At 42.2% G+C, this 27,930-nt stretch overlaps 1 protein-coding gene across 1 annotated transcript in view; it reads right to left on the bottom strand.

Moving 5' to 3' along the window:
- Positions 1-24,498, bottom strand: part of LOC115190091 (inactive carboxypeptidase-like protein X2) — a 101,492-nt gene extending 76,994 nt beyond the window's left edge. The window contains exon 1 of the mRNA XM_029748567.1: positions 24,387-24,498. The gene's annotated coding sequence lies outside the window, so the exon portion shown is untranslated. The remainder of the gene's footprint in view (positions 1-24,386) is intronic.
- Positions 24,499-27,930: the final 3,432 nt, after the last annotated feature.

Here is a 27,930-nt window from a genome sequence, read left to right as displayed (position 1 = left end):
TGCCCTACCAAGTTACTGCTCTACCAAGACACTGCCCTACCAAGACACTGCCCTACCAAGACACTGCCCTACCAAGACACTGCCCTACCAAGACACTGCCCTACCAAGTTACTGCCCTACCAAGACACTGCCCTACCAAGTTACTGCTCTACCAAGACACTGCCCTACCAAGTTACTGCTCTACCAAGACACTGCCCTACCAAGACACTGCCCTACCAAGTTACTGCTCTACCAAGACACTGCCCTACCAAGTTACTGCTCTACCAAGACACTGCCCTACCAAGACACTGCCCTACCAAGTTAATGCCTTACCAAGACACTGCCCTACCAAGTTACTGCTCTACCAAGACACTGCCCTACCAAGACACTGCCCTACCAAGTTACTGCTCTACCAAGACACTGCCCTACCAAGACACTGCCCTACCAAGTTACTGCTCTACCAAGACACTGCCCTACCAAGACACTGCCCTACCAAGACACTGCTCTGCCAAGACACTGCCCTACCAAGTTACTGCTCTACCAAGACACTGCCCTACCAAGTTACTGCCCCACCAAGACACTGCCCTACCAAGACACTGCCATACCAAGACACTGCCCTACCAAGACACTGCCCTACCAAGTTACTGCCCTACCAAGACACTGCCCTACCAAGTTACTGCTCTACCAAGACACTGCCCTACCAAGTTACTGCTCTACCAAGACACTGCCCTACCAAGACACTGCCCTACCAAGTTACTGCTCTACCAAGACACTGCCCTACCAAGTTACTGCTCTACCAAGACACTGCCCTACCAAGACACTGCCCTACCAAGTTACTGCTCTACCAAGACACTGCCCTACCAAGTTACTGCCCTACCAAGACACTGCCCTACCAAGACACTGCCCTACCAAGACACTGCCCTACCAAGTTACTGCCCTACCAAGACACTGCCTTACCAAGTTACTGCCCTACCAAGACACTGCCCTACCAAGTTACTGCCCTACAAGACACTGCCCCTACCAAGTTACTGCCCTACCAAGACACTGTCCTACCAAGTTACTGCTCTACCAAGACACTGCCCTACCAAGTTACTGCTCTACCAAGACACTGCCCTACCAAGTTACTGCCCTACCAAGACACTGCCCTACCAAGTTACTGCTCTACCAAGACACTGCCCTACCAAGTTACTGCCCTACCAAGACACTGCCCTACCAAGTTACTGCTCTACCAAGACACTGCCCTACCAAGTTACTGCTCTACCAAGACACTGCCCTACCAAGTTACTGCTCTACCAAGTTACTGCTCTACCAAGTTACTGCTCTACCAAGACACTGCCCTACCAACACACTGCTCTACCAAGACACTGCTCTGCCAAGACACTGCCCTACCAAGTTACTGCTCTACCAAGACACTGCCCTACCAAGACACTGCCCTACCAAGTTACTGCTCTACCAAGACACTGCCCTACCAAGTTACTGCCCTACCAAAACACTGCCCTACCAAGACACTGCCCTACCAAGACACTGCCCTACCAAGTTACTGCCCTACCAAGACACTGCCTTACCAAGTTACTGCCCTACCAAGTTACTGCTCTACCAAGACACTGCTCTACCAAGACACTGCCCAACAAGACACTGCTCTACCAAGACACTGCCCTACCAAGACACTGCTCTACCAAGACACTGCTCTACCAAGACACTGCTCTACCAAGACACTGCTCTGCCAAGACACTGCTCTACCAAGACACTGCCCTACCATGACACTGCTCTACCAAGACACTGCTCTGCCAAGACACTGCTCTACCAAGACACTGCCCTACCAAGACACTGCTCTGCCAAGACACTGCCCTACCAAGACACTTCTCTACCAACACACTTCTCTACCAAGACACTGCTCTACCAAGACACTGCTCTACCAAGACAGTTGACATAATACATTCACAATGCATACTATATATCATATTGTCTACATATTCAAAATATTTTATATATTTTATATATTCTATACAGTATATTCTACAGATTCTATACATTCTAGAAATTCTATATATTCTACAGATTCTACAGATTCTATAGATTCCCCATATTCTACAGATTCTATACATTCTACACATTCTATATATTCTACAGATTCTACATATACTACAGATTCTATATATTCTGCAGATTCTATATATTCTAAATATTCTACAGATTCTATATATTCTACATATTCTATACATTCTACAGATTCTACATTTTCAACATATTCTACATATTCTATAGATTCTACACATTTTAAAGATTCTACATACTTTATGGATTCTACATATCCTATAGATTGTACATATAGCACAGATTCTACAGATTCTATATATTCTACATATTCAATAGATTCTACATATTCTGTGGATTGTACATGTTCTATAGATTCTACATATTGTAAAGATTCTACATATTTTATAGATTCTACACTTTCTTCAAATTCTATAGATTCGACATATTCTAAATATTCAAAAGATTCTACAGATGTTTTATAGATTCTACATATTCTAAAGATTCTACATATTTTATAGATTCTACATATTCTATGGATTCTACATATTCTATATATTGTTAATATTGTACATATTCTATATATTCTACATATACTATATAATATATATTCTAAATATTCTACATATTCTACATATTCTATATATTGTACATATTCTAAATAATCTACATATTCTACAGATTCTACATATTCTACAGATTCTACATATTCTATACATTCTACAGATTCTACAGATTCTACATTTTCTAAATATTCTATATATTCTACATATTATATATATTCCAGATATTCTAAAAAATGTAAATATTGTACATATTTTAGATATTCCACATATTCAATAGATTCTACATATTCTGTGGATTGTACATGTTCTATAGATTCTACATATTCTAAAGATTCTACATATTTTATAGATTCTACATATTCTACATATTTTTTAGATTCTACACTTTCTTCAAATTCTATAGATTCGACATATTCTAAATATTCTAAAGATTCTACATATGTTTTATAGATTCTACATATTCTAAAGATTCTACATATTCTACAGATTCTACATATTCTATGGATTCTACATATTCTATATATTGTTAGTATTGTACATATTCTATATATTCTACATATACTATATAATATATATTCTAAATGTTCTACATATTCTACATATTCTATATATTGTACATATTCTAAATAATCGACATATTCTACAGATTCTACATATTCTACAGATGCTACAGATTCTACATTTTCTAAATATTATATATATTCTACATATTATATATATTCCAGATATTCAAAAAAATATAAATATTGTACATATTTTATATATTCCACATATTCTATATATTGTACATATTCTAAATAATCTTCATATTCTACAGATTCTACAGATTCTATATATTCTATATATTCTACAGATTCTACAGATTCTACAGATTCTATATATTCTATATATTCTACAGATTCTACAGATTCTACAGATTCTATATATTCTATTTATTCTACAGATTCTATATATTCTATATATTCTACAGATTCTATATATTCTATAGATTCTACATATTCTACATATTCTATAGATTCTATATATTCTATAGATTCTACAGGTTCTATATATTCTATATATTCTATAGATTCTATATATTCTATAGATTCAACATATTCTATATATTCTATATATTCAACATATTCTATATATTCTATATATTCAACATATTCTATATATTCTATATATTCAACAGATTCTATATATTCTATAGATTCTACATATTCCACCACAAGCAACCAGTTATTACTATGCATACTACTTTTTTACTACTTACTTGAAATATTTGGGATTTGACGTTTGATTATTATTGATATTTGTACTGCACTGTTGAGGAAAGCTTGCCAGTAAGCATTTCACTGCACTGTTAATACCTGCTGTAACCTGTGTATGTGACTAATAAACTTTGATTTGATTTGGCAAACACACACTGAGCAAAACACATGAGAAACACTGATGTGACAGGGTCGTAAATTCACCTGTGGTCAACTAAACACCTTCACAAATAACCAGACAAGACATGTTGTCAAGGTCTAGGAAATCAAAACAATAAGGTCTAGCAAGTGTCTTCACTGACATTTTCAACCTCTCCCTGTCCGAGTCTGTAATCCCAACATGTTTTAAGGATAACACCATAGTCCCTGTGCCCAAGAACACTAAGGTAACCTGCCTAAATGACTACAGACCTGTTGCACTCACGTCTGTAGCCATGAAGTGCTTTGAAAGGCTGGTCACGGCTCACATCAACACCATCATCCCAGAAACCCTAGACCCACTCCAATTTGTATACCGCCCCAACAGATCCACTGATGATGCGATCTCTATTGCATTCCACACTGCCCTTTCCCACCTGGACAAAAGGAACACCTATGCAAGAATGCTATTCATTGACTACAGCTCAGCGTTCAACACCATAGTGCCTTCAAAGCTCATCAATAAGCTAAAGACCCTGGGACTAAACACCTCCCTCTGCAACTGGATCCTGGACTTCCTGACGGGCCGCCCCCAGGTGGTAAGGGTAGCTACAGCTCAGCATTCAATGAGGTAATAACACATCCGCCTCGCTGATCCTCAACACAAGGGTCCCTCAGGGGGGTGTGCTCAGTCCCCTCCTGTACTCCCTGTTCACTCATGACTGCACGGCCAGGCACGACTCCAACACCATCATTAAATTTGCCGATGACACAACAGTGGTAGGCCTGATCACCGACAACAACGAGACGGCCATAGGGAGGAGGTCAGAGACCTGGTCGTGTGGTGCCAGGACAACAACCTCTCACTCAACGTGATCAAGACAAAGGAGATGTTTGTGGCCTACAGGAAAAAGAAGACAGAGCACGTCCCCATTCTCATCGACAGGGCTGCTGCAGTGCAGCAGGTTGAGAGCTTCAAGTTCCTTGGTGTCCACATCACCAACAAACTAACATGGTCCAAGCACACCATGACAGTCGTGAAGAGAGCACAAACCTATTCTCCCTCAGGAGACTGAAAAGATTTGGCATGGGTCCTCAGATCCTCAAAAGGTTCTACAGCTGCACCATCGAGAGCATCCTGACTGGTTGCATCACCACCTGGTATGGCAACTGTTCGGCCTCCGACCACAAGGCACTACAGAGGGTAGTGCGAACGGCCCAGTACATCACTGGGGCCAAGCTTTCTGCCTTCTAGGACCTCTATACCAGGCGGTGTCAAAGACTCCAGCCACCCTAGTCATAGACTGTTCTCTCTGCTACCGCACGGCAAGCAGTACTGGAGTGCCAAGTCTAGGTCCAAGAGGCTTCTAAACAGCTTCTACCTCCAAGCCATAAGACTCCTGAACATCTAGTCAAATGGCTACCCAGACTATTTGTATTGCCCCCCCCCCCCTCTCCACACCACTGCCACTCTCTGTTATCATCTATGCATAGTCACTTTAATAACTCTACCTACATGTACATACTACCTCAACTAACCGGTGCCCCCGCTCATTGACTCTGTACCGGCACCCACCTGTATATATTGTTATTTTTTACTGCTCCTTAATTACTTGTTACTTTTATCTCTTATTCTTATCCGTATTTTTTGGTGGGGGGAAACTGCACTGTTGGTTAAGGGCTCGTAAGTAAGCATTTCACTGTTAGGTCTACACCTGTTGTATTCTGCGCATGTGACTAATACATATATATATATTTTTGGGGGGGATGAAGGAAAGAACAATGTGATTGGTGACTGTTGAACTGCTATAACTACATCAGTGTTTACAGAGATATAGATGCTCTGCTCACAGGATTAGGGATCATCAGTGTTTACAGAGATATAGATGCTCTGCTCACAGGATTAGGGATCATCAGTGTTTACAGAGATATAGATGCTCTGCTCACAGGATTAGGGACCATCAGTGTTTACAGAGATATAGATGCTCTGCTCACAGGATTAGGGCCCATCGGTGTTTACAGAGATATAGATGCTCTGCTCACAGGATTAGGGATCATCGGTGTTTACAGAGATATAGATGCTCTGCTCACAGGATTAGGGCCCATCGGTGTTTACAGAGATATAGATGCTCTGCTCACAGGATTAGGGACCATCAGTGTTTACAGAGATATAGATGCTCTGCTCACAGGATTAGGGATCATCAGTGTTTACAGAGATATAGATGCTCTGCTCACAGGATTAGGGACCATCGGTGTTTATAGAGATATAGATGCTTTGCTCACAAGATTAGGGACCATCGGTGTTTATAGAGATATAGATGCTTTGCTCACAAGATTAGGGACCATCGGTGTTTACAGAGATATAGATGCTTTGCTCACAAGATTAGGGACCATCGGTGTTTACAGAGATATAGATGCTTTGCTCACAAGATTAGGGATCATCGGTGTTTACAGAGATATAGATGCTTTGCTCACAAGATTAGGGATCATCAGTGTTTACAGAGATATAGATGCTTTGCTCACAAGATTAGGGATCATCGGTGTTTACAGAGATATAGATGCTCTGCTCACAAGATTAGGGACCATCGGTGTTTACAGAGATATAGATGCTCTGCTCACAGGATTAGGGACCATCGGTGTTTACAGAGATATAGATGCTCTGCTCACAAGATTAGGGACCATCGGTGTTTACAGAGATATAGATGCTTTGCTCACAAGATTAGGGATCATCGGTGTTTACAGAGATATAGATGCTTTGCTCACAGGATTAGGGACCATCGGTGTTTACAGAGATATAGATGCTTTGCTCACAGGATTAGGGACCATCGGTGTTTACAGAGATATAGATGCTTTGCTCACAAGATTAGGGATCATCGGTGTTTACAGAGATATAGATGCTTTGCTCACAAGATTAGGGACCATCGGTGTTTACAGAGATATAGATGCTCTGCTCACAGGATTAGGGACCATCGGTGTTTACAGAGATATAGATGCTTTGCTCACAAGATTAGGGACCATCGGTGTTTATAGAGATATAGATGCTTTGCTCACAAGATTAGGGACCATCGGTGTTTACAGAGATATAGATGCTTTGCTCACAAGATTAGGGCCCATCAGTGTTTATAGAGATATAGATGCTCTGCTCACAAGATTAGGGCCCATCGGTGTTTATAGAGATATATAGATGCTCTGCTCACAGGATTAGGGATCATCGGGTGTGATCTGTGATTGTCCGACACATCTTCTAGAGAGTCCTGGACGAGGTGAGGTCGCCCAGTGAGAGACCCAGAGTTCAAATAAGTGATCTCTTGTGAATCCAAGTTCTGCTTCCCAAATGGCCCTCTAACTCCCTATGAAGTGCACTACTTTTGACCAGGGCCCCATAGGGTAAAGTAGTGCACTATAATAGCGAAAGAGGTCCATTTGGGAAGTAGACCACCAGATGGTCTAACAGCTTCTTGGTATTCATACAGCGTCTCAGAGGAGGATCTGAGATCAGTTTAGGTTTTTATATAATAATGGATAACATTATATGGACAAGGGGGGGGGGGGACCTGATCCAAGATCATCACTCCTACTCTGAGATGATTTGTGGATATGGGCCCATGATCGTGATGTTAGGAGGAGAGTAGACCACTCCAAACTAAACCACAGCTCTGGGAGATTTCAAAGCAGCTATTTCAGCCCGGGCATACGTCTGTTAGTACATGAAGCACGCCCTGCACATGGTTTCCAACACTCTGCTGTCTCACGGCCAAATGTATTATGTTTGCTACGTCAGAGGAGACAAGAGTTGGCTGTCACACATGAACAGGATGACAAGCTGAATTAGAAGCAGATGAGCAGTGACTATTGAATTCTTCACTTCTTCTGAAAAATATATGTGAATCTGTATGAAATGGTATGGTATGTTTCTCTGTATGAAATGGTATGGTATGTGTATCTGTATGGAATGGAATGGTATGTGTATCTGTATGGTATGGAATGGTATGTGTATCTGTATGGAATGGAATGTGAATCTGTATGGAATGGAATGGTATGTCTATCTATATGGAATGGAATGGAATGTGTATCTGTACGGAATGGTATGTGTATCTGTATGGTATGGAATGGAATGTGTATCTGTATGGAATGGAATGGTATGTGTATCTATATGGAATGGAATGGAATGTGTATCTGTATGGAATGGAATGTGTATCTGTATGGAATGGTATGTGTATCTGTATGGAATGGAATGGAATGTGTATCTGTATGGAATGGAATGGAATGTGTATCTGTATGGAATGGAATGGAATGTGTATCTGTATGGAATGGAATGTGTATCTGTATGGAATGGTATGTGTATCTGTAAGGAATGGAATGTGTATCTGTATGGAATGGTATGTGTATCTGTATGGAATGGTATGTGTATCTGTATGGAATGGAATGGAATGTGTATCTGTATGGAATGGAATGGAATGTGTATCTGTATGGAATGGAATGGTATGTGTATCTGTATGGAATGGTATGTGTATCTGTATGGAATGGTATGTGTATCTGTATGGAATGGAATGTGTATCTGTATGGAATGGAATGTGTATCTGTATGGAATGGAATGTGTATCTGTAAGGAATGGAATGTGTATCTGTATAGAATAGAATGTGTATCTGTATGGAATAGAATGTGTATCTGTACGGAATGGAATGGAATGGAATGTGTATCTGTATGGAATGGAATGTGTATCTGTATGGTATGGAATGGTATGTGTATCTGTATGGAATGGAATGGAATGTGTATCTGTATGGAATGGAATGGAATGTGTATCTGTATGGAATGGAATGGAATGTGTATCTGTATGGAATGGTATGTGTATCTGTATGGAATGGAATGGTATGTGTATCTGTATGGAATGGAATGGTATGTGTATCTGTATGGAATGGAATCTGTATGGAATGGAATGGTATCTGTATGGAATAGAATGTGTATCTGTATGGAATGGTATGTGTATCTGTATGGAATGGAATGTGTATCTGTATGGAATGGAATGGTATGTGTATCTGTATGGAATGGAATGGAATGTGTATCTGTATGGAATGGAATGGAATGTGTATCTGTATGGAATGGAATGGAATGGTATGTGTATCTGTATGGAATGGTATCTGTATGGAATGGAATGGTATCTGTATGGAATGGAATGGTATCTGTATGGAATGGAATGGTATCTGTATGGAATGGAATGGAATGTGTATCTGTATGGAATGGAATGGAATGTGTATCTGTATGGAATGGAATGTGTATCTGTATGGAATGGAATGGAATGGAATGTGTATCTGTATGGAATGGTATGTGTATCTGTATGGAATGGAATGGAATGTGTATCTGTATGGAATGGAATGTGTATCTGTATGGAATGGAATGGTATGTGTATCTGTATGTAATGGAATGTGTATCTGTATGGAATGGAATGGTATGTGTATCTGTATGGAATGGAATGGAATGTGTATCTGTATGGAATGGAATGGAATGTGTATCTGTATGGAATGGAATGGAATGTGTATCTGTATGGAATGGAATGTGTATCTGTATGGAATGGAATGTGTATCTGTATGGAATGGAATGGAATGTGTATCTGTATGGAATGGAATGGAATGTGTATCTGTATGAAATAGAATGTGTATCTGTATGGAATAGTATTTGTATCTGTATGGAATGGAATGGTATGGGTATCTGTATGGAATGGAATGGAATGTGTATCTGTATGGAATGGAATGGTATGTGTATCTGTATGGAATGGAATGTGTATCTGTATGGAATGGTTTGTGTATCTGTATGGAATGGTATGTTTATCTGTATGGAATGGTTTGTGTATCTGTATGGAATGGTATGATTATCTGTATGGAATGGTTTGTGTATCTGTATGAAATAGAATGTGTATCTGTATGGAATCTCTCTGTCTCTCTCTCTCTACCTGTCTCTCTCTCTCTATCTGTCTCTCTCTCTACCTGTCTCTCTCTCTACCTGTCTCTCTCTCTACCTGTCTCTCTCTCTACCTGTCTCTCTCTCTCTCTACCTGTCTCTCTCTCTACCTGTCTCTCTCTACCAGCCTCTCTCTCTCTCTGGGGATCAACATCCGTCCTACTCTAACAGGAACAGAGAGACACATAAATCATATCCTGTGAGATCCAAAAACCACATACTGATATGATTAATAAAGCTCAGTCCATTTATCCCAGGCAAGCTTTATCAAATTGATTGAAACATTTTATCCTCTGTACGATACGAGTCTAATAGCTAACAAGCCTGCAGCTTACCCACCGGTGGGTCTGACCAATTAGTACGGTATTTACAGTACACAGGAAGGCAGCACCTGTGTTGCCCTTCCTATGACCCAGAGCTGACAAACCAACATTTACCGTGGGGAAAGGAAACACCAGCATAAAGTGTGTTAATAGGGCGTTGGGCCACCAGCAGCCAGAACAGCTTCAATCCACCTTGACATAGATTCTACAGGTGTCTGGAACTCTATTGTGACGTCATTCTTCCATGAGAAATTCCATCATTTAGTGTTCTGTTGATGACGGTGGGACAACGCCGTCTCAGGCACCGGCTCCAGAATCTCCCATACAGGTTAATACGGGTTCATACGGGTTCATCCGGGTTCAGATCTGGTGATTGAGACGGCCATGGCATATGGCTAACATCGTTTTGATGCTCATCAAATCATTCAGTGACCACCAGTACCCTGTGGATGGGAGAATTTCCATCCTATTGGGGCATAGTGTGGCTCAGTTGGTAGAGCGTGGTGTTTGCAACGCCAGGGTCGTGGGTTCGATTCCCACGGGGGACCAGTATGGGACATTTTTTTTATGAAATGTATGCATTCACTACTGTAAGTCGCTCTGGATAAGAGTGTCTGCTAAATGACTAAAATGTAGCCATGGTAGCCAAAATAATGGCCTGCCCAGCATTTTAATACATGACCCTAAGCGTGATGGGATGTTAATCGCTTAATGAAGTCAGGAACCACACCTGTGTGGAAGCACCTGCTTTCAATATACTTTTGTATCCCTCATTTACTCAAATGTTTCTGTTCTGTTGGTAGTTACCTGTACACACACTACCTGTATCCCAAATGGCACCATTCTCCCTATATAGTGCACTACTTTGTACCAGAGCCAACCCAAGCCCTATGGGCCCTGGTTAAAAATAGTGCACTAGATATACATGTAGTATCTTAATTTGCAGCAACAGGAAATGTAAATTATTATGTGGATTATAAATAATGGATATTGATACTTTTTTGTCGCAAGGTCAAATTCAAGTCTGAAATTTCAAAGCGGAAACTTACAATCTTCAGAAGCCTTTTTTCTTCTGCAACAGTGTGATCAAATTAAGACGGTACATCTGTTGGGAACAAGGTGCCATTTGGGACACGACACAGTACCTAGACCCAGCGGTGTTTGTTCAGCGCGGCATCAGACCTCATTAGGGTCAACCTGAGCTCTCACAGCAGGCTTAACGTCCACTAAAAACAAGCAGAGAGACAGGGAGGGAGGGAGAGGGAGGGAGAGGGAGGGAGAGGGAGGGAGAGAGAGAGAGAGAGAGAGAGAGAGGGAGAGAGAGAGAGAGAGAGAGACAGAGAGACAGAGAGACAGCGAGAGAGATACATTCCAAACGCCACACTCTTCCCTATATAGTGCACTACTTTTGACCAAAGACCTATTCCCTATGGGGGGCTCTGGTCAAAAGAAGTGCACTATATAGGGAATAGGGTGCCGTTTGGAACATAACCAGAGCACAAGCTAACAGGAAAAACAAACTGAAAAACAGAGTACATGCCATCCTGTCGAGCATGAATCAAATTGTTGCCTCCCAAATGGCATCCTATTCCCTACATGTTCCCTATGGGCCCTGGTCAAAAGTACCCTACATATTCCCTATGGGCCCTGGTCAAAAGTACCCTACATGTTCCCTATGGGCCCTGGTCAAAAGTACCCTACATATTCCCTATGGGCCCTGGTCAAAAGTACCCTACATATTCCCTATGGGCCCTGGTCAAAAGTACCCTACATATTCCCTATAGGCCCCGGTCAAATTGAGGATTAGACATAATCTATGAAAAAGAGAGGATGTATTTATTTTGTACAGATTTATAAATCCAGTCAGAATTGCAGAATTTAGACTAACTAAAAAAATTATAATTTAGTGTAAATAACAACAACACCAAAAATGCACCCATTATAATCCCTCCTTTGAGATGCTTGATATGGTCCCCAGTCTTGTGTCTTGGATACCTTGTAAATATAGGCCCAGAAGTACGCAGCCAATCAAGAGGATGGGGGAAGTGAGGGTGAATAAATCGAGCTACCAATATATTTTCGGCCCTCCGTGGAACGAGTTTGACACGTGGTGTAGAGAAACATCTAAACCGCTGTGAAATATCCTTTCAATAAACCACAATTATTTATATTTTCAGTTGTTGGAAGCTGGTGTACAAAACTGAAATTAAAAGACGCAAAAACAAAACTTAAGAACGGGAAGCGTAGATATAGCGCACGTAGAACAGATCTACCGCTTTTTTAGACTCGCTTTCAATGAGAATGACAGATCTATAACTACATTTCTATGTGAATTTGGTTCGGGTCATCCAAAAAGTAACATATTGCAGCTTTAAATGCAGTTCAAATGTCGTATGACTGAAATACTACGCAGATTGTCAACATATGAAGTGTAAAAAAATATGTTTTTGTTTGTATGATTAAATGCTGATCAAATGTCCCACGAAGGAAATTTAAATGTGTCTACATCCCCTTCAAATGTGAATTGCCATTAAATCTGTAGAGAAACATTATGGGGATGAATTCCAATCTGCTTTTAGGAGCTACACATTTGCATGCTGAGAATGGTAATATTAGGTAAAAAGTTAAATATGTAACATTTTCAAAATGTTCTTGAAATATTTGGAGGACGTCCAAGACAAGATAAAATGTATATTGCGTGAACATCAATGTAATATTATGTTAAACGTAAAACAGATATGCTATGAACATCATAAAAACGTACTTATTTGGAAATTGTGGAACATTGTGCAACATTGTGGGAATGTTCTGTGTAATCTATGTGAATATCACAACAATAATCTTGCAACATCCCAGGCAACTCCCAAAATGAAAAAAAAATTCTGGGAACCTTTAAAGATTCTGGTGTTCTGCCAACATTCTTGCAATATTATAGGAATGTCCTTTGTAACCTTAACTTAAACATTGTATGACTGAGTATATTTTGTGTTTTGGGAACTTATTTCTTGTAATGTACCCACACTGTTCCCACAACCTAATTAAATGCTTGAGGAACCGATTAAATAACTGAAAATACTGTTCTGTCAACATTATTGGAACATCAAAGGAATGTTTTGTGCACCCTGATACAAACATGATCTGAATGTCAGCACAATAGGACAGTTTCAGTGTTTTGGGAACCTATCTATTGTAATATCCCCATAATGTTCCCACAACCTAATGAAACATTCTGGGAACATTTAAAGAACAGATTAAATGTGTTCTAGGAATGTTCTAGCAACATCAGCTGAATGTTTTTTTGCACCCTAAAAGAAACATTGCAGAATCCATCCGCCCAACTAGACAGTTTTTGTGTTTTGGGAACATATCTATTGTAATATCCCCACAATATTCCCACAACCTAATGAACCGTTCTGAGAACATTTAAAGAACAGATTAAATGTGTTCTAGGAATGTTCTAGCAACATCTTCAAGTGTTTTATACAAACATTGTATAATCACCAGCCCGGCTGGACAGTTTTTTTTGTGGTATGAGAACATTTTTAACGTGAGACTTAATGAACGTTCTGGGAACTTTCACAGAACCAATTTTGGTTTGCTGGGAAGTCATAAAGTGTCTTCATGCAAATAAGCAAAGCGTTTATTATGGTTGTTGATTAGCTAGCTAGAGAACAAGACGCTACATCACTGCAGAAGGCATGGGGATAAACACAACATTGGATTCAAGTCTGGTCAGGCTCTTTCTTATTCTCGCTGCCAGGCGGTTTCTTGGCAACTCCTTATGGAATTGCCATGCAATTACATTTTGGCTTGACAATGAGGATGGAGTAGGTAAAAGCACAAATATATCTGGGACCAGGCTAGGTGAGATCAGATCTGGGACCAGGCTAGGTGAGATCAGATCTGGGACCAGGCTAGGTGAGATCAGATCTGGGACCAGGCTAGGTGAGATCAGATCTGGGACCAGGTGAGATCAGATCTGGGACCAGGCTAGGTGAGATCAGATCTGGGACCAGGCTAGGTGAGATCAGATCTGGGACCAGGCTAGGTGAGATCAGATCTGGGACCAGGCTAGGTGAGATCAGATCTGGGACCAGGCTAGGTGAGATCAGATCTGGGACCAGGCTAGTGAGATCAGATCTGGGACCAGGCTAGGTGAGATCAGATCTGGGACCAGGCTAGTGAGATCAGATCTGGGACCAGGCTAGTGAGATCAGATCTGGGACCAGGTGAGATCAGATCAGGGACCAGACTAGGTGAGATCAGATCTGGGACCAGGCTAGGTGAGATCAGATCTGGGACCAGGCTAGGTGAGATCAGATCTGGGACCAGGCTAGGTGAGATCAGATCTGGCACCAGGCTAGGTGAGATCAGATCTGGGACCAGGCTAGGTGAGATAAGATCTGGGACCAGGCTAGTGAGATCTGGGACCAGGCTAGGTGAGATCAGATCTGGGACCAGGCTAGGTGAGATCAGATCTGGGACCAGGCTAGGTGAGATCAGATCTGGGACCAGGCTAGGTGAGATCAGATCTGGCACCAGGGCTAGAGAGATCAGATCTGGGACCAGACTAGGTGAGATCAGATCTGTGACCAGGCTAGTGAGATCAGATCTGGGACCAGGCTAGGTGAGATCAGATCTGGCACCAGGGCTAGAGAGATCAGATCTGGGACCAGACTAGGTGAGATCAGATCTGGGACCAGGCTAGGTGAGATCAGATCTGGGACCAGGCTAGGTGAGATCAGATCTGGGACCAGGCTAGGTGAGATCAGATCTGGGACCAGGCTAGGTGAGATCAGATCTGGCACCAGGCTAGGTGAGATCAGATCTGGGACCAGGCTAGGTGAGATAAGATCTGGGACCAGGCTAGTGAGATCTGGGACCAGGCTAGGTGAGATCAGATCTGGGACCAGGCTAGGTGAGATCAGATCTGGGACCAGGCTAGGTGAGATCAGATCTGGGACCAGGCTAGGTGAGATCAGATCTGGCACCAGGGCTAGAGAGATCAGATCTGGGACCAGACTAGGTGAGATCAGATCTGTGACCAGGCTAGTGAGATCAGATCTGGGACCAGGCTAGGTGAGATCAGATCTGGCACCAGGGCTAGAGAGATCAGATCTGGGACCAGACTAGGTGAGATCAGATCTGGGACCAGGCTAGGTGAGATCAGATCTGGGACCAGACTAGGTGAGATCAGATCTGGGACCAGGCTAGGTGAGATCAGATCTGGGACCAGACTAGGTGAGATCAGATCTGGGACCAGACTAGGTGAGATCAGATCTGGGACCAGGCTCGGTGAGATCAGATCTGACACCAGGCTAGGTGAGATCAGATCTGGGACCAGACTTGCTCTCTCTGTCACAAACCCTCAATCTCCATTTGCTGAGACAATATGAATGGGGCCTATACTGTCCTGTTGTTAATGTACTTTAATTAAGCATTGAAACTAATACATAACTTATATATTATTCAAAAGTTCAATAAATTGAGTGACCTAGCCTCAATCATAACAACCATTACACTGGAAAAAGCAACAACTGGATGATAACATCATATATATATATATATATTTTTAATTACTTACTATTATTATTATTTTCCTTTTTTCACACCAATGTCCTGATATCCATATATGATATGGTATCTAATTGGTAGTTACAGTCTTGTCTCATCGCTGCAACTCCCGTACGGACTGGGGAGAGGCGAAGGTCGAGAGCCGTGCGTCCTCCGAAACACGACCCAACCGAGCCGCACTGCTTCCTGACACACTGCTCGATTAACCCGGAAACCAGCCGCACCAATGTGTCAGAGAAAACACCGTCGAGCTGGAGACCGATGTCAGCATGCAGGCGCCAGGCCCACCATAAGGAGTCGCTAGAGCACGTTGGGACAAGAAAATCCTGGCCGGCCAAACCCTCCCGTAACCCGTACGACACTGGGCCAATTGTGCGCCGCCATCGTGGGTCTCCCGGTCACGGCCGGCTGTGACACAGCCTGGGATCGAACCCGGGGCTGTAGTGACGCCTCAAGCACTGCGATGCAGTGGGCAACAACGTCTCTGAGACATCTGCGTTTCTGTGGAAACTTTTAGAACACAGTGGAGTAAGTAAGTAAATTAGTTGTTTTTCCATCTACGTAACATTGCAAAAATTAGAAACTTTCTGTCCAAAAATGATGCAGAAAAATTAATCCATGCCTTTGTTACTTCTAGGTTGGACTACTGCAATGCTCTACTTTCCGGCTACCCGGATAAAGCACTAAATAAACTTCAGTTAGTGCTAAATACGGCTGCTAGAATCCTGACTAGAACCAAAAAATGTGATCATATTACTCCAGTGCTAGCCTCCCTACACTGGCTTCCTGTTAAGGCAAGGGCTGATTTCAAGGTTTTACTGCTAACCTACAAAGCATTACATGGGCTTGCTCCTACCTATCTTTCCGATTTGGTCCTGCCGTACATACCTACACGTACGCTACGGTCACAAGACGCAGGCCTCCTAATTGTCCCTAGAATTTCTAAGCAAACAGCTGGAGGCAGGGCTTTCTCCTATAGAGCTCCATTTTTATGGAATAGTCTGCCTACCCATGTGAGAGATGCAGACTCGGTCTCAACCTTTAAGTCTTTACTGAAGACTCATCTCTTCAGTGGGTCCTATGATTGAGTGTAGTCTGGCCCAGGAGTGTGAAGGTTAACGGAAAGGCTCTGGAGCAACGAACCGGCCTTGCTGTCTCTGCCTGGTCGGTTCCCCTCTCTCCACTGGGATTCTCTGCCTCTAACCCTATTACAGGGGCTGAGTCACTGGCTTACTGGTGCTCTTCCATGCCGTCCCTAGGAGGGGTGCGTCACTTGAGTGGGTTGAGTCACTGACGTGATCTTCCTGTCTGGGTTGGCGCCCCCCCTTGGATTGTGCCGTGGGGGAGATCTTTGTGGGCTATACTCGGCCTTGTCTCAGGATGGTAAGTTGGTGGTTGAAAATATCCCTCTAGTGGTGTGGGGGCTGTGCTTTGGCAAAGTGGGTGGGGTTATATCCTTCCTGTTTGGCCCTGTCCGGGGGTATCGTCGGATGGGGCCACAGTGTCTCCTGACCCCTCCTGTCTCAGCCTCCAGTATTTATGCTGCAGTAGTTTATGTCTCGGGGGGCTAGGGTCAGTCTGTTACATCTGGAGTATTTCTCCTGTCTTATCCGGTGTCCTGGGTGAATTTAAGTATGCTCTCTCTAATTCTCTCTTTCTCTCTTTCTTTCTTTCTCTCTCTCTGAGGACCTGAGCCCTAGGACCATGCCTTAGGACTACCTGACATGATGACTCCTTGCTGTACCCAGTCCACCTGGCCGTGCTGCTGCTCCAGTTTCAACTGTTATGGAACCCTGACATGTTCACCGGACGTGCTACCTGTCCCAGACCTGCTGTTTTCAACTCTCCAGAGACAGCAGGAGCGGTAGAGATACTCTCAAAGATCGGCTATGAAAAGCCAACTGACATTTACTCTTGAGGTTCTAACTTGTTGCACCCTCGACAACTACTATGATTATTATTATTTGATCATGCTGGTCATTTATGAAAATTTGAACATCTTGGCCATGTTCTGTTATAATCTCCACCCGGCACAGCCAGAAGAGGACTGGCCACCCCTCATAGCCTGGTTCCTCTCTAGGTTTCTTCCTAGGTTTTGGCCTTTCTAGGGAGTTTTTCCTAGCCACCGTGCTTCTACGCCTGCATTGCTTGCTGTTTGGGGTTTTAGGCTGGGTTTCTGTACAGCACTTTGAGACATCAGCTGATGTAAGAAGGGCTTTATAAATACATTTGATTTGATTTTGATTTGATTTGAGTTGCTGTAACCTCTGCCAGCAGAGGACAACACTAAGAGCTGTTCCCAGACCTGCCAACAGATACGTAAAATATTAGCGTGACTCCAACGCGCGGCATCAGAACATATCAGGGTCAGCCTGAGCCCTCACAGCCTCTCACAGCAGACTTATCAACCAAGGTTAACAGGTAAAACGAGATCAGATTTATCAACCGAGGTTAACAGGTAAAACGAGATCAGATTTATCAACCGAGGTTAACAGGTAAATTGAGATCAGATTTATCAACCGAGGTTAACAGGTAAAACGAGATCAGACTTATCAACCAAGGTTAACAGGTAAAACGAGATCAGACTTATCAACCAAGGTTAACAGGTAAAACGAGATCAGACTTATCAACCAAGGTTAACAGGTAAAACGAGATCAGACTTATCAACCAAGGTTAACAGGTAAAACGAGATCAGATTTATCAACCAAGGTTAACAGGTAAAACGAGATCAGACTTATCAACCAAGGTTAACAGGTAAAACGAGATCAGACTTATCAACCAAGGTTAACAGGTAAAACGAGATCAGACTTATCAACCAAGGTTAACAGGTAAAACGAGATCAGACTTATCAACCCAGGTTAACAGGTAAAACGAGATCAGACTTATCAACCGAGGTTAACAGGTAAAACGAGATCAGACTTATCAACCAAGGTTAACAGGTAAAACGAGATCAGATTTATCAACCGAGGTTAACAGGTAAAACGAGATCAGATTTATCAACCGAGGTTAACAGGTAAAACGAGATCAGATTTATCAACCGAGGTTAACAGGTAAAACAAGATCAGATTTATCAACCAAGGTTAACAGGTAAAACGAGATCAGATTTATCAACCGAGGTTAACAGGTAAAACGAGATCAGATTTATCAACCAAGGTTAACAGGTAAAACGAGATCAGATTTATCAACCAAGGTTAACAGGTAAAACGAGATCAGATTTATCAACCGAGGTTAACAGGTAAAACAAGATCAGATTTATCAACCAAGGTTAACAGGTAAAACGAGCAGTGAGAGAAGTAGCAGTGCACTACTTTTGACCAGAGCCCAATGACATACACATGCGCACAAGTACGCACACATGAATGCGCACGGGCACACACACACACACACACACCACACGCTCTGTTGAATCACTCTACTAACAGCATGCATTGCCAGACAGACAGCTGCACATCAAAGGCATGTTTATAAGCATCAATAAAGTCTTGGAATTCAATTGTGCTTGACAATTGGTCCCACCAAATTATTTCAGGCTGCTCTTCTTTTGGTTTTACTACAGATATCAACTCTTTAGGAAACATCTTGATTGAAAAAAATCATAGCGCTATCGCTGCTGAACATTCTAAAGAAATTATCAAACAATCCAACAGAAATAAATCTCTGCTGCAGTTGAATAGTGAATGTAATGTATTCCTGTTGTTTCCTTGGTTCTTCCTCCAATATATCTCCATGAGTTATGGACACAGAACAATACCTGGAAAAAACCCTTCAACACATTTGTTTGATTATCTGTGAATGTCTTGCCATTTGTTTCTCCTTTAGGAAAATAACACTAAAAGTGTGAGTTTTCAAACTTTAGCCATGATTAAAACTGTCAAAAATACAGGCCATAAATTGTCTTCAGTCAAACTTTAGCCATAATTAATCTGTCAAAATACAGACCATAAGTCGTCTACAGTCCGGATAAAACTATAACTCAAGCACAAAATTAATATATTTTGATTGAAAAAACAGGTACGCATTCAACAATAACTGCAGTCCTAAATTCATGTCTTGGGTTTGGGAGCCGAGAAGCAGGATCGAAAGTGTCTGTGTGTTTTTTGGACTACTTTACAGCGTCAGTCTCTCTGCCAGACGTGCCAGTGTTGTGTTCCCATGTTCCAACATGTTAAAACCATCCTGGAATCCAACGGTCACCTCAGTCTCTCTGCCAGACATGCCAGTGTTGTGTTCCCATGTTTCAACATGATAAAACCATCCTGGGATCCAACAGTCATCTCAGTTTTTCTGTAACTTTTGAGTGAAAAGTCCCTAGTGGACTAACCCGATATGACGGCTTGTTACACAATGAAAAGTCCCTAGCGGACTAACCCGATATGACGGCTTGTTACACAATGAAAAGTCCCTAGCGGACTAACCCGGTATGACGGCTTGTTACACAATGAAAAGACCCTAGTGGACTAACCCGATATGACGGCTTGTTACACAATGAAAAGTCCCTAGCGGATTAACCCGATATGACGGCTTGTTACACAATGAAAAGTCCGTAGTGGACTAACCCGATATGACGGCTTGTTACACAATGAAAAGTCCCTAGTGGACTAACCCAATATGACGGCTTGTTACACAATGAAAAGACCCTAGCGGACTAACCCGATATGACGGCTTGTTACACAATGAAAAGTCCCTAATGGACTAACCCGATATGACGGCTTGTTACACAATGAAAAGTCCCTAGCGGACTAACCCGATATGACGGCTTGTTACACAATGAAAAGTCCCTAGCGGACTAACCCGATATGACGGCTTGTTACACAATGAAAAGACCCTAGTGGACTAACCCGATATGACGGCTTGTTACACAATGAAAAGTCCCTAGTGGATTAACCCGATATGACAGCTTGTTACACAATGAAAAGTCCGTAGTGGACTAACCCGATATGACGGCTTGTTACACAATGAAAAGTCCCTAGTGGACTAACCCAATATGACGGCTTGTTACACAATGAAAAGACCCTAGCGGACTAACCCGATATGACGGCTTGTTACACAATGAAAAGTCCCTAATGGACTAACCCGATATGACGGCTTGTTACACAATGAAAAGTCCCTAGCGGACTAACTCGATATGACGGCTTGTTACACAATGAATAGTCGCTAGTGGACTAACCCGATATGACGGCTTGTTACACAATGAAAAGACCCTAGCGGACTAACCCGATATGACGGCTTGTTACACAATAAAAAGTCCTTAGCGGACTAACCCGATATGACGGCTTGTTACACAATGAAAAGTCCCTAGCGGACTAACCCGATATGACGGCTTGTTACACAATGAAAAGTCCCTAGCGGACTAACACGATATGACGGCTTGTTACACAATGAAAAGACCCTAGTGGACTAACCCGATATGACGGCTTGTTACACAATGAAAAGTCCCTAGCGGATTAACCCGATATGACGGCTTGTTACACAATGAAAAGTCCCTAGCGGACTAACCCGATATGACGGCTTGTTACACAATGAAAAGACCCTAGGGGACTAACCCGATATGACGGCTTGTTACACAATGTAAATTCCCTAGCGGACTAACCCGATATGACGGCTTGTTACACAATGAAAAGTCCTTAGCGGACTAACCCGATATGACGGCTTGTTACACAATGAAAAGTCCCTAGCGGACTAACCTGATATGACGGCGTGTTACACAATGAAAGGGGTGGGGAAAGAAAGAGCAGAAGAGACAGAGAGTGGGATTTTTGGTCTGTTCCAACAAATTCCAACAGGTTAAAACCATCCTGGCATCCGATGGTCACCTCACAACCCTAAGTCACTTCTGAATTCGCCCTTTAAAGTTGAAATGCTAACCCTTCTACTTGTCTTGGACTATTTCTATGTTTCTTTTTACTGGAGAGTTAGTAAACCTTGACCCTGGTGTTATACGGCAACCATCTTGAATGCAACAAGGTAATAAACACTTAATGTCTTTGTAACAAAAAGCCCAGATTAAGAAATAACATAATGCCATTGATTAAATGGGAAAATTAAACGGTGGGGAGACGGTTCCGTCGGTATGCAGCTGCACCACATATGAATCAACATAATACATGACTGGAGTCATATGAATCAACATAATACATGACTGGAGCCATATGAATCAACATAATACATGACTGGAGCCATATGAATCAACATAATACATGACTGGAGTCATATGAATCAACATAACACATGACTGGAGTCATATGAATCAACATAATACACGACTGGAGCCATATGAATCAACATAATACATGACTGGAGCCATATGAGTCAACATAATACATGACTGGATCCATATGAATCAACATAATACACGACTGGAGTCATGTGAATCAACATAATACATGACTGGACTCATATGAGTCAACATAATACATGACTGGAGCCATATGAATCAACATAATACATGACTGGAGTCATATGAATCAACATAATACATGACTGGAGCCATTGTGTGGTCATTGTGGCTTGGAGCAGAGTGGTGACACAGATGCTCCACTGGACCACAGACTATTGGACTTGGTTCTGGTACTCGGAGCAGCATCTGCCTGGTCCAAACAGACCTGGGACCAGGTTGGCAAGGCAACACAAACAGATCTGGGACCATGTTGGCAAGACAACACAAACAGACCTGGGACCATGTTGGCAAGGCAACACAAACATATCTGGGACCAGGTTGGCAAGGCAACACAAACATATCTGGGACCATGTTGGCAAGACAACACAAACAGATCTGGGACCAGGTTGGCAAGACAACACAAACAGATCTGGGACCAGGTTGGCAAGACAACACAAACACACGTATACACATACACACACACACACACACACACACACACACACACACACACACACACACACACACACACACACACACAGATCTGGGATCAGAATAGATCATCTTGGCTCCTGTTGGACTATTAGGATGTGATCCATAACAACCAGGATGTCATCCATAACAATCAGGATGTCATCCATAACAACCAGGACATGATCCATAACAACCAGGACATGATCCATAACAACCAGGACATGATCCATAACAACCAGGACATGATCCATAACAACCAGGACATGATCCATAACAACCAGGACATCATCCATAACAACCAGGACGTGATCCATAACAACCAGGACATTATCCATAACAACCAGGACGTGATCCATAACAACCAGGACGTGATCCATAACAACCAGGACGTGATCCATAACAACCAGGACATTATCCATAACAACCAGGACGTGATCCATAACAACCAGGACATTATCCATAACAACCAGGACGTGATCCATAACAACCAGGACATGATCCACAACAACCAGGACGTGATCCATAACAACCAGGACGTGATCCATAACAACCAGGACATGATCCACAACAACCAGGACGTGATCCATAACAACCAGGACGTGATCCATAACAACCAGGACATTATCCATAACAACCAGGACATGATCCATAACTACCAGGATGTGATCCATAACAACCAGGACATGATCCAAAACAACCAGGACGTGATCCATAACAACCAGGACGTCATCAATAACAACCGGGACGTTATCCATAACAACCAGGACATGATCCATAGCAACCAGGACGTTATCCATAACAACCAGGACATGATCCATAGCAACCAGGACATGATCCATAACAACCAGGACATGATCCATAACAACCAGGACATGATCATAACAACCAGGACGTGATCCATAACAACCAGGACGTGATCCATAACAACCAGGACGTGATCCATAACAACCAGGACATGATCCATAACAACCAGGACGTGATCCATAACAACCAGGACGTCATCAATAACAACCAGGACGTGATCCATAACAACCAGGACGTGATCCATAACAACCAGGACATGATCCATAACAACCAGGACGTGATCCATAACAACCAAACACAATGTTTAATCTGCTAAGAGGACAGCTGTCTACGTGACTGCGTCCCAAATGGCACCCTATTCCCTATATAGTGCACTACTGTTGACCACGGTCCATAGGGCTCTGGTCCCCGCCGAGCCCTGACCAGAAGTAGTGCACTAACAGGGAATAGGGTGCCATTTGGGACTCATCCTGTGGCTTATCCTTTCAAGCATCATCTTTCCTGCCAGGGTTTCTCCTCAGAGGGGAAATAAAATCAGCTTTTTGAATTCAGTCAACTGGAGAAGGAGAGTCAGAGACGCTGTGTCTGTGTGTGTGTCTGTCAGTGTGTGTGTGTGTGTGTGTGTGTGTCTGTGTGTGTGTGTGTCTGTGTGTGTGTGTGTGTGTGTCTGTCAGTGTGTGTGTGTGTGTGTCTGTGTGTGTGTCTGTCTGTGTTTGTGTGTGTGTGTCTGTGTGTGTGTGTGTGTGTGTGTGTCTGTGTGTGTGTGTGTGTGTGTGTGTGTGTGTGTGTGTGTGTGTGTGTGTGTGTGTGTGTGTGTGTGTGTGTGTCTGTGTGTGTGTCTGTGTGTGTGTGTGTGTGTGTGTGTGTGTGTGTGTGTGTGTGTGTGGGTATATTCTTCATGAATCACCCTCTTTGGCTGACTTGTATTGGCCCTCTCCCTCATTGATGCTGTTGGGAGTTTTCAACGTTCCCTTTTTGTTCTTCTCATCCTTCTTGTTTCCATTCTTCACTGAGGAGAGAAAAACAAAAAATGTATTAGAAACTGGATATCCTCACTCAAAAGATAGATTTATACAGGATATCCTCACTCAAAAGATAGATTTATACAGGATATCCTCACTCAAAAAGTAGATTTAAACTGGATATCCTCACTTAAAAGACTAGATTTAAACTGGATATCCTCACTCAAAAACTAGATTTATACAGGATATCCTCACTCAAAAGATAGATTTATACAGGATATCCTCACTCAAAAAGTAGATTTAAACTGGATATCCTCACTTAAAAGACTAGATTTAAACTGGATATCCTCACTCAAAAACTAGATTTATACAGGATATCCTCACTCAAAAGATAGATTTATACAGGATATCCTCACTCAAAAGATAGATTTATACAGGATATCCTCACTCAAAAACTAGATTTAAACTGGATATCCTCAATCAAAAGCTAGATTTAAACTGGATATCCTCACTCAAAAGCTAGATTTAAACTGGATATCCTCACTCAAAAGCTAGATTTAAACAGGATATCCTAAATTTCTTTCACAGATCTTCAAGTACACAGCGGCCAACTTCAGAGTGAGAGGAGTGTCTAGTAATGCTGTATTATCTGACTACAGTTCCACTTATTCAACTGACTAAAAGTCGGTGTGTGTGTGTGTGTGTGTGTGTGTGTGTGTGTGTGTGTGTGTGTGTGTGTGTGTGTGTGTGTGTGTGTGTGTGTGTGTGTGTGTGTGTGTGTGTGTGTGTGTGTGTGTGTGTGTGTGTGGGTGTGTGTGAGTGTGTGAGGATAGGCCCCATTTGATAGAAAATCTTTCTCACATCTGAAAGCTCTCATCCAACTCTCACATAAACAGAGGACAGGTTAAAAGCTCTAATCCAACTCTCATATAAACAGAGGACAGGTTAAAAGCTCTAATCCAACTCTCATATAAACAGAGGACAGGTTAAAAGCTCTAATCCAACTCTCATATAAACAGAGGACAGGTTAAAAACTCTAATCCCACTCTCATATAAACAGAGGACAGGTTAAAAGCTCTAATCCAACTCTCACATAAACAGAGGACAGGTTAAAAGCTCTAATCCAACTCTCATATAAACAGAGGACAGGTTAAAAGCTCTAATCCAACTCTCACATAAACAGAGGACAGGATAAAAGCTCTAATCCAACTCTCATATAAACAGAGGACAGGTTAAAAGCTCTAATCCAACTCTCACATAAACAGAGGACAGGTTAAAAGCTCTAATCCATCTCTCATATAAACAGAGGACAGGTTAAAAGCTCTAATCCATCTCTCATATAAACAGAGGACAGGTTAAAAGCTCTTATCCCACTCTCATATAAACAGAGGACAGGTTAAAAGCTCTAATCCATCTCTCATATAAACAGAGGACAGGTTAAAAACTCTAATCCCACTCTCATATAAACAGAGGACAGGTTAAAAGCTCTAATCCAACTCTCACATAAACAGAGGACAGGTTAAAAGCTCTAATCCATCTCTCATATAAACAGAGGACAGGTTAAAAGCTCTAATCCAACTCTCACATAAACAGAGGACAGGATAAAAGCTCTAATCCAACTCTCATATAAACAGAGGACAGGTTAAAAGCTCTAATCCAACTCTCACATAAACAGAGGACAGGTTAAAAGCTCTAATCCATCTCTCATATAAACAGAGGACAGGTTAAAAGCTCTAATCCATCTCTCATATAAACAGAGGACAGGTTAAAAGCTCTAATCCAACTCTCACATAAACAGAGGACAGGTTAAAAGCTCTAATCCATCTCTCATATAAACAGAGGACAGGTTAAAAGCTCTTATCCAACTCTCATATAAACAGAGGACAGGTTAAAAGCTCTAATCCATCTCTCATATAAACAGAGGACAGGTTAAAAGCTCTAATCCAACTCTCATATAAACAGAGGACAGGTTAAAAGCTCTAATCCAACTCTCACATAAACAGAGGACAGGTTAAAAGCTCTAATCCATCTCTCATATAAACAGAGGACAGGTTAAAAGCTCTAATCCATCTCTCATATAAACAGAGGACAGGTTAAAAGCTCTAATCCAACTCTCATATAAACAGAGGACAGGTTAAAAGCTCTAATCCATCTCTCATATAAACAGAGGACAGGTTAAAAGCTCTAATCCATCTCTCATATTATTTTTTTATTTTTTACCTTTATTTAACCAGGTTGGCAAGTTGAGAACAAGTCCTTTATTTAACCAGGTAGTCTAGTTGAGAACAAGTCCTTTATTTAACCAGGTAGGCAAGTTGAGAACAAGTTCTCATTTACAATTGCGACCTGGCCAAGATAAAGCAAAGCAGTTCGACACATACAACAACACAGAGTTACACATGGAGTAAAACAAACATACAGTCAATAATACAGTAGAACAATAAGTCTATATACAATGTGAGCAAATGATGTGAGATAAGGGAGGTAAAGGCAATAAAAGGCCATGGTGGCGAAGTAAATACAATATAGCAAGTAAAACACTGGAATGGTAGATTTGTAGTGGAAGAAAGTGCAAAGTAGAAATAGAAATAATGGGGTGCAAAGGAGCAAAATAAATAAATACAGTAGGGGAAGAGGTAGTAGTTTGGGCTAAAGTATAGATGGACTATGTACAGGTGCAGTGATCTGTGAGCTGCTCTGACAGCTGGTGCTTAAAGCTAGTGAGGGAGATATGAGTCTCCAGCTTCAGAGATTTTTGTAGTTTGTTCCAGTCATTGGAAGGAGAGAACTGGAAGGAGAGACGGCCAAAGGAGGAATTGGCTTTGGGGGTGACCAGAGAGATATACCTGCTGGAGCGGGTGCTACAGGTGGGTGCTGCTATGGTGACCAGTGAGCTGAGATAAGGGGGGACTTTACCTAGCAGGGTCTTGTAGATGACCTGGAGCCAGTGGGTTTGGCGACGAGTATGAAGCGAAGGCCAGCCAACGAGAGCGTACAGGTCACAGTGGTGGGTAGTGTATGGGGCTTTGGTGACAAAACGGATGGCACTGTGATAGACTGCATCCAGTTTATTGAGTAGGGTATTGGAGACTATTTTGTAAATGACGTCGCCGAAGTCAAGAATCGGTAGGATGGTCAGTTTTACGAGGGTATGTTTGGCAGCATGAGTGAAGGATGCTTTGTTGCGAAATAGGAATCCAATTCTAGATTTAACTTTAGATTGGAGATGTTTGATGTGAGTCTGGAAGGAGAGTTTACAGTCTAACCAGACACCCAGGTATTTGTAGTTGTCCACATATTCTAAGTCAGAACCGTCCAGAGTAGTGATGCTGGACGGGCGAGCAGGTGCAGGCAGCGATCGGTTGAAGAGCATACATTTAGTTTTACTTGTATTTAGGAGCAGTTGGAGGCCACGGAAGGAGAGTTATATGGCATTGAAGCTCGTCTGGAGGGTTGTTAACACAGTGTCCAAAGAAGGGCCAGAAGTAT

Source organism: Salmo trutta, unplaced genomic scaffold (genome assembly GCF_901001165.1).
Source record: "Salmo trutta unplaced genomic scaffold, fSalTru1.1, whole genome shotgun sequence".
Classification (NCBI taxonomy): Eukaryota; Metazoa; Chordata; class Actinopteri; order Salmoniformes; family Salmonidae; genus Salmo; species Salmo trutta.
The sequence above is the reverse complement of the archived record's forward strand: the minus strand, read 5'-3'. Positions and strand labels throughout refer to the sequence as shown.